Raw genomic sequence first — 12,377 nt, forward strand, 5'->3', positions numbered from 1 at the left:
GGCTTCCTCGTGCATGCGCAGTTGCAAGAGCTGCCCGCGGCCATCATTTTTATGGGCACTGCTGCCCATAGAATGGACTTTAACGGACAGCCCGAAAACCGGCTCAAATTACGAACTGTCCGTAATTTAACGGACGGTTGGCAACACTGCCCCGCCCTCGGTTATAAAAAAAGCTATCAAGCAGATTTGTGTAAGGGGGGAACTAATGCGCAAAACCACTCTAATCCAGGGCACTACAACCTAATATTAATATATGAATAAAAAACTATAAAATAAATAAAAAATGAAGGCAGCAGCCACTACTAAAAGATGCTCACGCACCAGCAACAGTGTAAGATAAGGGGGGTGTAATGGCGCTTGCCACTAATAAGCAATTGATTAATAATGAGTACAAATAATTAATGACCAGTAAAAATGTGTTTCACTCCTTATTCCTTAAAGAAACCTCCAAACATCAATAACAAATGATGAGAAGGATGAATACCGTGAAAAATAATGAATATCCAAAAGGAAATGCACTCACATTTAAAACGATTAAAAAAACATCAGGCAGCAAGTAGCTGACAGGCGTGTGTCTCTGAGTAGTCTCCGTTCTCGGCCGCGAACGGAGATGACGTCACAGACGGCTCTCCTGAATCTTGACGCGTTGCGTGGCAGCCCGATGCCACTTAATCATAAGAACTTATGATTAAGTGGCGTCGGGCTGCCACGCAACGCGTCAAGATTCAGGAGAGCCGTCAGTGACGTCATCTCCGTTCGCGGCCGAGAACGGAGACTACTCAGAGACACACGCCTGTCAGCTACTTGCTGCCTGATGTTTTTTAATCGTTTTAAATGTGAGTGCATTTCCTTTTGCTCATTAAAACCTTATGTTTGCATACTACACTATGGGGATATCATATGTGTTTTATTGAGTGCCATCCATGCTGGGAGCGTTCTGGCTAGGACCTGTGAGAGCTGCAGCTGGGATTGTGGAGAAAGATCTGTCCTAGAAGCATTGATCTGCAGGGATATCTGCTTGGCTTTTCAGCATTCATTATAGGCTCATTATAGGCTTTCCTAAGGTGAGAGGCTTGTACTACCATACACTGGTGTCGGTTCTGCACAGTTACACTTAATGATTGTACGGTGGATTACAGTTATCATTCAAGCACATTTGCACTTTGGAAACACTTTATTATTTGGATTATTATTCTTTGAAGCACTACACACTGTTTGAAATCATTATTGAAGCACTGTTATTTTGATTGAACATTTTTTTAGCACAGGGATTGTGCACATGGACTTTTTTTGATACATTTATTTTATTGCATTTTTTCTTGCAATTTTTTATTTATTATAGTATACACTGGATGTTTGATGTCACTATTTATTCACTGAAGGATTCATTTTCTCACTTTTATATATTATCAATTTTTGAGATATTTATTTGGAAAAGTGTCTGATGACCGAAATGGTTTTTAGTCAATCATATATTTTGGATATTCATTATTTTTCACGGTATTCATCCTTCTCATCATTTGTTATTGATGTTTGGAGGTTTCTTTAAGGAATAAGGAGTGAAACACATTTTTACTGGTCATTAATTATTTGTACTCATTATTAATCAATTGCTTATTAGTGGCAAGCGCCATTACACCCCCCTTATCTTATCAAGCAGATTGTGCGTCATTCGGCCGGGTGCCTCCGATGGAGGCAGGATCATGTGCATCGTTCCTCGATGGGGATCAACGCTGGAGAATGGATCATCAGTGAAGAATGGATTACAACGCTGGACATCGAGACTGGATTACATCGCTGGAAAAGTTTTTTATTTTTTTACTTATAATAAAGGACTTGTCCCAAGCCGTCTTCTGTCATTTTTAACATTTTCACTCTTTTTTTTTTAAATGGTAGGGGTACAATGTACTCCTTACCAATTCACATGGGGGGGGCGAGATCTGGAGTTCCTCTTTTTTAAAGGGGCTTCCAGATTCCCATAAGCCCCCCGCCCACAAACCCCCACAACCACCGGGCAAGGTTTGTGGGGATGAGGCTTTTGCCCCCATCAACATGGGGACATCCTCCCCATGTTGAGGGCATGCGGCCTGGTATGGTTCAGGAGGGGGGCCCTCTCGTCCCCCGATCTTTTCCTGTGGCATGCCAGGTTGCATGCTCGGATAAGGGTCTGGTATGGATTTTTGGGGGAAACCCCACACCATTTTTTTATTTTGGTGCGGGGTTCCCCTTAAAATCCATACCAGACCTGAAGGGTCTGGTATGGATTTTTGGGGGGAACCCCATGCTATTTTTTTTATTTGGTGCACGGTTCCCCTTAATATCCATACTAGACCTGAAGGGCCTAGTAATGGAATTTAGGGGGACCCCCACACATTTTATTTTTTTTATTTTTCAATGACTTTGATCTGTATTGCCGGGACCCGCCAATTCATTATAGCTGCGAGTAGTTTTAAATTACTTTTTTTCCTGCAGAAATGTCATTTTGTGCAGAGACTGTTATAAACACAAGAAACATGCGCTACTTTACATGCATACTATAGACACCCCCCAGGTACGAAATGTAAAGGCATATTTCACTTTTATTGTTTCACTTTAAGCATTATTAAAATCACTGCTCCTGAAAAAACTGCAGTTTTTAAAATGTCTTTTTGCATTCATACATGTCCCTTGGGGCAGGACCCGGGTCCCCAAACACTTTTCATGACAATAACTTGCATATTAACCTTTAAAATTAGCACTTTCATCCCCCACGCCCTAAGCGTGAAGTTCCAAAATCCTCCTGCTGGATGTGATAGCCAACAGAAAAGTTGTTTTTAAACTTAGGTTTCAAACTTAGATCTCTTCAACCGGCACACACGGGTGAGTGGATAAGACTTCCAGTATTATAGGAAGATCCCATTTTGGAAAGGAACACCTGGATGAAGGACGCATCTTCAGTACACCTGTGAGGAACATAACCACTAGAGGATCTTCAGCCCACCTGGTGTTAGTTGATGCAGAGATTACGTAAACTTGTACCTTAAGGGAGCTCTGGCTGACCCCCAATTAAAGACCAAATTGAAGAAAGCTAAAAACATCAGCAGTGGGGGGTGTGGCTTGCGCGCACACGAGAATGGCAGCCTAAGCCGTGAGCTCTGCATTTCCGACCGGACTATCGGTGACGAACAGGCACAAACAAAGCTCCATCTGGCCCCTAGGACTCACACCATACTCCCACAGGATCCACCACAGAGATGTTCCATAAACTGAGCCAGGACAGAGGCCCAAAACGGCTCACAACCTTCTCTTTCCAGCCCCGCTGAGTGCAGGGAAGAAGCCCGACAGCAACAGCACGACACTCGGCGACCTACACCGACCTCCCTGAGGACCATCCACAGGACATACAACATGGATCAGCATCCTCATCTCTATATGAATCCTCTCTAGCAACCCCGGTCTCCCAAAGCCCAGACAAATCAAGGATGCAGATGGATCCAAATCTTGAGGCCATAGACACAGTGAGTACAGGCCTCCATAATGACAATGCTATTGCCTCACTGCAATCCTACATAGCTCAATTCCCAACATCAGGGCAACCAGTGCTAGACACCACTATGAAGGATATGCTCTTATCCCCACAACCCTCTCTCATGACCAACCTATCCTCACTGATCAATAGGTTTTCTTTAGAAATGAAGCATATGGATAATAGAATGCAGTATATGGAAAACAAAATGGAGGAATGTGCAGAAACAGTAAATGACCTAGTTGATGCATATACAGAGCAAAAAGATGACTCCTTCTGGATCAAAGCATAGCTGGCAGACCTCGAGGACCGCTACCGACGTAATAATATTAAAATACGTGGAATCCCAGAGACCATTCAACCCAAAGATCTGCACAACTATGCTAGCACCATGTTTTCTAACATGCTACCAGACTTCACCCCAATTGAACTCACCATAGACCATATACACAGAATACCCAAACCCCACCACCTCGATGCAGATGTTCTCCTGAGGATCCACAGAGATGTTTTCCAGAGGATCCACTTTTACCAGACAAAAGAGCAAATCCTCTCGAAAGCAAGGGAAATGTCCCCTCTTCCAGCATCGTAATCAGACATCCAACTATATGCGGATCTGTCGCAGTATACCCTGTTTGGTCAGCTGCTCCCAGAGCTACATACTGCTGACGGAACTGTTTGTATCACTTAAAGTTGTATTTTAAATTTTTTGCAGTTTTATATTTCTGCCATGTTTATCTCTTCAGCAACCCCCTGCACAAAAGTGTGACTAAGTATTTGCAATCCCCTAACTAATTTGTTTTCTACCTCTCATAGAACCTTTATAATAACAATTTTTCAGCACCGATAAGAGCGCCGATTATGGACATCTCTACTCATTGGCAGGCGGATTCCTGAGAACTAGTCCACCGATCTCCAGCAACGGTAAGTCACCTACATTCCCACCACACTACCACCCACCATGGATGTCAACATCCTGTCCCTCAATGCGAAAGGTCTGAACCACTCAGCAAAATGAGCCTCCTTATGAAAATCAGCACTCTCCCAAAACTGTGACGTTCTGTGTGTCCAAGAGATGCAATTTGCTCAAAACGCATCTCCAAAATGTTAAAACAGACAATTCCCACATATCTTCCAAACCTCCTATTCCAAGAAACAACGAGGAGTATTGATAGCTATTAGAAAATTACAGAAATGCATCACAGGTCCAGAGGTTCAGTACATCTTCCTGCTTTGTACAATTAACAATGTACCCTATACATTGATTTCCATCTATGCCCAAAAACCAAGGCCAGATGACTTTCCTCAAAAAGACACTAAAAGCAGCAAGAAGAATCCAGCAAGGTCATATGCTGATTTGTGGAGATTTTTATCTGGTCCCAAACAACATAATGGACTCAGGGTCCAACAGACATGCACCTCCTTTAGATAATGTTATTACTTCTAATGACCTGTATGACTTGTGGAGGTTGTGTCACGCGAGCAAACATGATTTTACATATCTCTCGCCACGTTACAACACCTACTCTTGAATTTACTTGTTTTTGGCTGATAAATGGCTACTGCAAAAAAATATCGAGCTCCACTTTTCACACCACCACCTGGTCATATCATGCTCCTGTTAGCATAACCATACCTGCTAACTCACCTCAACCCAACTTCTATATTTGGAGGGTCAATAATTATCACTTCAACATCCCATGTTATTCCACAGCCATCAAACAACAACTAGAAGAATATTTTTCAATCAACAAAGCATCAGTATCTGACCCACTGGTGGTGTGGCATGCTCATAAAGCTGTGATTAGAGGTGTATTCCTTAAAATGGGGGCTAGAACAAAGAAAAAAGAACTCAGAGGTTAGACAAACTCACGGCTGACAAATCAACTTCTAAATCCTTGAACAAAACCAACCTTCTCCTCCTCTCCAATCTAAAATCTTTGCGCTCTGCCTCGAGTTAGGGTCCCTACTGCTTGAGGCATACAAAAAAGCCTATAGACCACTCAAAGCAACTACATACACCACAGGGAACAAAACAGGTAAGGCAATGTCCTTACGTGTCAAAGGCTATAGAGCCAAAACCAAAATCCCATTCCTATACCACCCCCACTGCAAAAAAAAAAAAATTAAATCTCATTCCATAGCAAACGCATTTAGTTCATACTATAAAGATCTCTACAACCTTAAAGATAACCTAACCACCCACCCACCAACCGTGTCATGAAGAAATCCAAGCCTTCCTAAACAATACAAATCTCCCATCTATAACCTTACAACAACTTTCATCACTAAATGACCCCTTCACAATATCTGAAATATTGCAAGCAATTAACAATCTCCCCAATTCCAAATACCCAGGACCAGATGGCCTCACTGGGGAATACTAGAAACAATATCAAAATATCCTAGATCCTACCCTATTTCAAACCTAAACCTCAGCTGCCACTTCAGCTTCATTCCCTGCTGAAAGGCTCAGTGCCATGGTTGTGACCCAACCTAAGCCTGGTAAAGAACCTACTTCACCCAAAACTTTCCGGCCTATCTCCGTACTCAACCTATATTTAAAAATCTATGCAAAACTCATTGCCAGTAGACTCAAAGACATATTACCATCCCTTAACCACAAAGACCAATCAGAATTCACAAAAGGTTGCCAAGCCTCAGACGCCACTAGACGAGTGGTAAAGATAATTCACCAAAAACACCTTCACTTTTCCTATCTCTAGACGCTTAAAAGGCATTTGATAGGGCACATTGGGGATACATCTCGGCAGTGTTAAACAAATTCAGATAACAGGGACAAATCCACAATGCAATAATGGCCTTGTACTGTCCCTGCCCAAGATCCAAAAGACGCTTGCCTGGCTTAGTGACATTTCTTTTTTAAATTGTTTATTTATGAAAGATTTTCAAAAACAAAATACAGCATCTGACAATAAGATACATAAGGTCAACAATTAGACATATACTGCCAATCACATCTGAGACAAAGCAGTGTAAACATCTAGGCGTACACTAAATCACAGAAGACTGGTATACCATAAAGACATATGAACTAACCGTGATCCATTGCAAACAAAACCTGTAAAGATTAGCCAGTTCTGTACTCAAAATAATAAAGCAAAGGCATGGATATTATAGAAACATAAACAAATGAGTAGGTGTACAAACAAACACATACAACGAAAGCACCATGAGAATCAAGTAACATGAAGATTTGCGGGTATAGAGTCTGACGAAAAATCAGAATCGTCCCATAGGGACCATATCTTGTCAAAAAGAGGTAAAGTGTCCTCCACCTTAGCTGTCAAATGTTCCATTTTACGTGTGTCAGCTATAATCGATATGACTTGATGGAGGGTGGGGGGTGAAGTGGAAAGCCATAATCTAGGGATGGCTCTTTTGGCAGCTAGGAGAACAAAGGACATAAGTTTCTGTGACGGTTTAGGTAGATCTGTAATAGGCAAACCCAAGAGGAAGTGTATAGGCGACAAGGGCACAGGGTGAGACAATAATTTCTGTAAAAGCTCCTGTATCTGTATCCAGAAAGGGCTGATGAGGGGGCATTCCCAAAAAATATGAAAAGGGGAACCCACAGACTCCTGACATCTCCAACAAAGATTAGAAACGGCAGGGTCTCGGGCATGCAACAGGTCTGGGGTCCTGTACCAAAACATCAAAATCTTAAAGGCTGTCTCCTTCTGTACCACACAACGTGAAATTTTGGATGTACTCGCCCAAATTTTCCCCCAATCCAGCAAAGAGATCGGACATCACAAGATAGAGGTCCACTTGGTCATATACTTATGCAAAGAATCTGTCATAGGGGGAAACTCTTGCAGAATCTTGTATATGGATGAGATCTGTTTTGGCTCATAGGGACCTGCCACACAAAGGAGCTCAAAATCTGTGGGTCTTTCCAGCGTGAGTGAGGGGAATGAAGAGAGGAAGAAGTGTTGAAATTGTAGATGAGAATATTGAAGGGAGGATGGGAGATCTAGTTTCGCTTTGAGCTCCGGGAATGGCAGAAAGACGCGTGTAACAGGATGGACCAGATGTCGCAGCTGAAAGACCCCCGCCTGGGTCCATGGGTACATCCTCTCAAATGACAAACTGTCAGGGATATCTGGGTTGAAAAGGACGTTCATTAGAGGGGAGTATCTGGAGGAGAGGGAGAACCGCTCCACACATCTCCTCCAGATAGTCAGGGTAAACAACATTGGGGCAAGACATAGAGATCTCAATTGGGGCATAAATTTAGCCGAAGAGGGGGCGTGGCTTGGCGCGCGACGAGGATGGCAGCTTGTTGAGACGGCTCTCCGGCACACACGGCCCGCTAGCAACCTATACCCGACCACAGGCTCCCAGATGCCTGGCAAAAAGCTCCATTCTACGCCCTCATCCCGCCCGAAGCGGAATCCGGCGCCTTCATCAGCCAAGAACATTGCAGAGCTCTTCAAGCCGAGAACAACAGGCCGCGGTGTCGCCGCCAGCTCCAAGATGGCGCCGACACGCCATGAAGAGGACTATAGCGATGACTCTCAGTCTGCTCCTGAGGGCTCCGTACACAGTAAGTCCTCCCCTGATCACCCACTGACCCTGGCAGACATGTCAGTGATTGCTGCTGATATAAAAGCCACCTTCTTAACGGCCCTTACCGATTTGAAAACGAGCATGATAGTGCTCAATGAGAAAATGGCGGCCACGGAATCGGCGGGGAAACGCAGAGATAGAGCGATACACAAGATAGAAAGGGTCACTATGATTCATGCCCAACATCTGATAGACATGAACCGCCACATAGAAGACCTCGACAATAGAGGACGGAGGTGTAATGTACGTGTAAGGGGCATCCCAGAATCAGTGGACCCGGACCAAATCGTTGTCACATTGAGGAGTGTTTTTAACAGTTTGCTGGAGAGGCAAGAAGACACTGAGATAGGCTTTGTAAGGGCACACAGGGCGCTGCGGCCTAGAGGCCCTGACACAGCACCGCCGAGAGACATAATCTGTTGCCTGGAGAGCTATGCCCTCAAAGAGGACATTATGCGCAAAGCCAGAAGGAACGACAACATTGTCTTTAACGGCTCTACCATCATGTTATTCCAAGACCTTTCACAGATAACACTGCGCAACAGGAGAGCTCTACGCCCCCTGCTGGAGAAGCTACGGGAGAAGGAACTTAGATACACGTGGCGCTTCCCTTTCGCCTTGAATGTCTCCCATAATGGAAGACAGTACACATTACGCACTCCAGCTGAGCTCCCCGAGTTCTGCGAGGCCCTTGACTTAGGTCAGATTGATCTGCCCGACTGGTATGCGGATTTCCTGCTACCGCCAGCAACACGCAGCCCACCGGATTTGCCGTTCTCCACTCCTGACAAGAGACCGATGAAGCGGTCCAAACAGGCTCGCAATGGAGGTCCAAGGAATGACACCCCAAATCGCTCCGCTGATGCCCCCGGGAGACGAGCCGAGGACTGACCGTGAGTTTTGGCTGATTGCTCCTTATGTCTCTGCATTGTTTTTGTTCTTTTTCTTTTTTTTTTGCTTTTTGCCTCATACGCCGGGAACATAACCCCCCAGAGGACTACTCCGCACAACTGATGTGCCCCTGCGCCCCACCCCAATGCCCGCAGTCGATCACAGTGATCACTTTCAGCCATTGACCTCCTTCCGCTTGATCGAACACCCCCCTTGACTAAAATCCTGTATACCTGAACCTCTACAGCAAACTATGGGCTGATTGCTGGATACTAGGGAACTACCACGGTCACCATTGTCGCTCGTGTTGGTTGTCTGGTGAGGACTTTTTGCCCGGTCTAGTACCCTGCCCTGGACGTGGCTCTCTTCTGGGTATGAAAACGCACCTCCATGTCAAGATCTATACAACACCAGATTGCATGAGAAGGATCCCATATATGCAATACGATGCTTTACAGACGATGATGGGGGGCCAGTAACCCTGGATGTTCTTTGTTCTTTCTGTTAGCTAGTCAAAGGAACTATCAAAACCGTTTAGTGCCTGAGTTCATTCCATGTTTACTTTTTATTTCTCTTTAAACATAAGGCAAGCTACTATTGATATGCTGGAGGGTGGGGAGGGGCCGTTTTACAGTTTTACCATTGATTGTGCTGAGTTGGGGGTTATGATACAGCTTCTCATAAGAACTCTATCCTAACGGCCTGGCAGATCTGTTCACACTTAGGTTGAGTATTTGTTTAATAACCTGCAAGTTTGATCATGTTGATCATGTTCTATAGGGCTGTGTGTGCCGCCCGTGGCTTGGCAATGTCTGTCTGAAATTTTACACCTTTGGTTTTGCTTTTCTCTTTTTGTTTTTATTTGTCGTGCCTGTATGTTCGGACAGTTACTTGTCTGAGGTACTGACATACCGCTGTCGCTGCCCCCCTAATACCCCACAAAGTGTCCTGATCTCCTTCTGGAGTCGCAGGGCACAACATTCACTGCAAACAGACTCTCCCCAGCGGAACCGATTTCGGATTCGTGGGGGAGAGCCTCTGTCAGGTGATCTTCTTCTGACTCAATTGTTACTCCATTTCCTACTACTCTTCTCTCTTACTTCTGCACTATTCCCTGTCCTCTCTCACACCCTCCCACCCCACACCCCTAAAGTGTATTAATCTACCTGCTGCATTGTGGTATTGATAGGCTCTAAGGTATTTTTGCTGACTTGTCTCCTGCAGTTGTATCCTACCAGGTTACCTTACCGACCGACCACACTACCTGAGAAGATCGACATGGCCTACTCCTCTTTAGGGACCAGTCCTCTGGTGATATCACATAATGTCAGGGGACTGAATGTACCGGAGCATCGCTCAACCCTACTAAAAGAACTAAAAAAAGGTAGGCCACACTTTGTATTCCTCCAGGAGACCCATTTTAGAACCAATCAAGTCCCTAGACTCTTCAATGCTCACTTTCCAAGTGTATTCCACTCAACCAATAGTGAGTCAAAATCAAAAGGCGTGACAATACTGATTAGCAAGAATGCACCTTTTCAACCCGAAGACCAACTGAGCGACCCAGGGGGTAGGTTCATTTTTGTTAAGGGCACATACGGAGGTTCACCAATGACCCTTGCGAACGTATACTTCCCGAACAAGGCACATGGCACCTTCTGCCAGAGAATTGTTAAGGAACTCGCTGGGTTTGCCAACGGATGTATCATCCTAGGAGGGGACTTTAACGTGCCCTTAAATCCCCTGGAGGACACCTCTAATGGGAAGCCATGAATCACCTAACGACTCCCAAAACGACTCAAGGTGATGCTACAATCTCTAAACCTGATCGACACCTGGCGTTTCTCGCGTCCAGAAGGACGAGACTTTACCCATTTTTCAATCCCTCACACGAGATACGCCAGACTGGATTATCTCTTTATCACACAACGTGACCTCACGAGATTGACGGGTGCACACATAGGCATACAGACATTCTCTGACCATGCCCCGGTGTCACTCTCCTTAGATGCGACACACCCTATTGGACGCTCACCCACATGGAGGCTTAACGCATCCTTACTGACCGACTCGACTACACTTGCCTCACTGACCAAATTCTTGAAAGAATTTTTTATGCTTAATGCCACCCCGGGATCAGATCCGCTTGCAGTCTGGGAGGCACACAATACGGTTAGAGGAATCCTGATTAGTATTGGGTCAAAACGTAAAAGGGAAAGGGAGGCCTTACTGCATAAATTGTCCACCCAAATTAACAATCTGGAGGCTCTCCACAAACAGTCACTCTCCATTGATTCAGCCAAACAGCTGCTTGAATTGAGACGCGAACTACAGCAGATCCTGGACTCTTCAGCCAGGCGTATGTTGTTCTTCAAAAAACGACTCTACTACGAAGCGGGTGACAAATCTGGTAGATTCTTGGCGAGAGCGCTCCGTGAGTGCTCCTCCGCCAACAATATTGCTGCCATAAAACGAGAAGACGGGGGATTAGACGTGACAACTGAAAAAATCGCAAATCACTTCCACAGCTTCTACACAAAACTCTATAACCTCCCACCTCAACATAGACAACCCCACATGATAGGCGATAGACCTCAGCTCATAAGGGACTACCTGGCCAGGAGTGGCATTCCATCACTCTCAGACATTGATATTACAAACCTGGAAAAACCAATCACAGTGGAGGAGATAGGAGTAGCGATAGGACAGCTGAAAAACAATAAAAGTCCGGGACCGGACGGGTATTCAGCTATTTACTACAGGACTTTTACTGAAAGCCTTGTGGTCCCCCTTAAAAATGCCTTGAACTCACTGTCTGTACCCAGAAAGGTAACCCCGGATTTTCTCTCGGCCCACGTGGCTGTCATCCCAAAGCCAGATAAAGACCCCACGTCATGCTCGAGCTATCGTCCCATCTCACTTCTCAATCTGGACGTGAAGCTATTCGCCAAAATACTTGCCACTAGACTTAGCCCACTGCTCCCCGGGTTGATTGGTCTTGAGCAAGCGGGGTTCATGCCGAACCGGGAAGCTAAAGACAATGTTAATAAAGCCCTGCTGCTGATTCATGCGGCGAGGGTGCGGAAGATCGAGGGCCTTCTCCTCTCTACGGATGCGGAGAAGGCCTTCGATCAGGTGGCGTGGGACTTTATGACGGCAGTATGCAATAGAGTGGGATTCGGCCCCTGTATGATGGCGTGGGTGGCTGCGCTTTATCAACACCCATTGGCTCGTCTAAAAATTAATGGCAGTCTCTCCGAAAAAGTGGAAATTGCTAATGGGACAAGGCAGGGATGCCCGTTGTCACCCCTGCTTTTCATCCTCATGCTCGAACCTTTTATCAGGCTAGTCAAATTAAACCCGGCTGTGAATGGGTTTCGTGTGGGGG

Source organism: Rana temporaria, chromosome 11 (assembly GCF_905171775.1).
Source record: "Rana temporaria chromosome 11, aRanTem1.1, whole genome shotgun sequence".
NCBI lineage: Eukaryota > Metazoa > Chordata > Amphibia > Anura > Ranidae > Rana > Rana temporaria.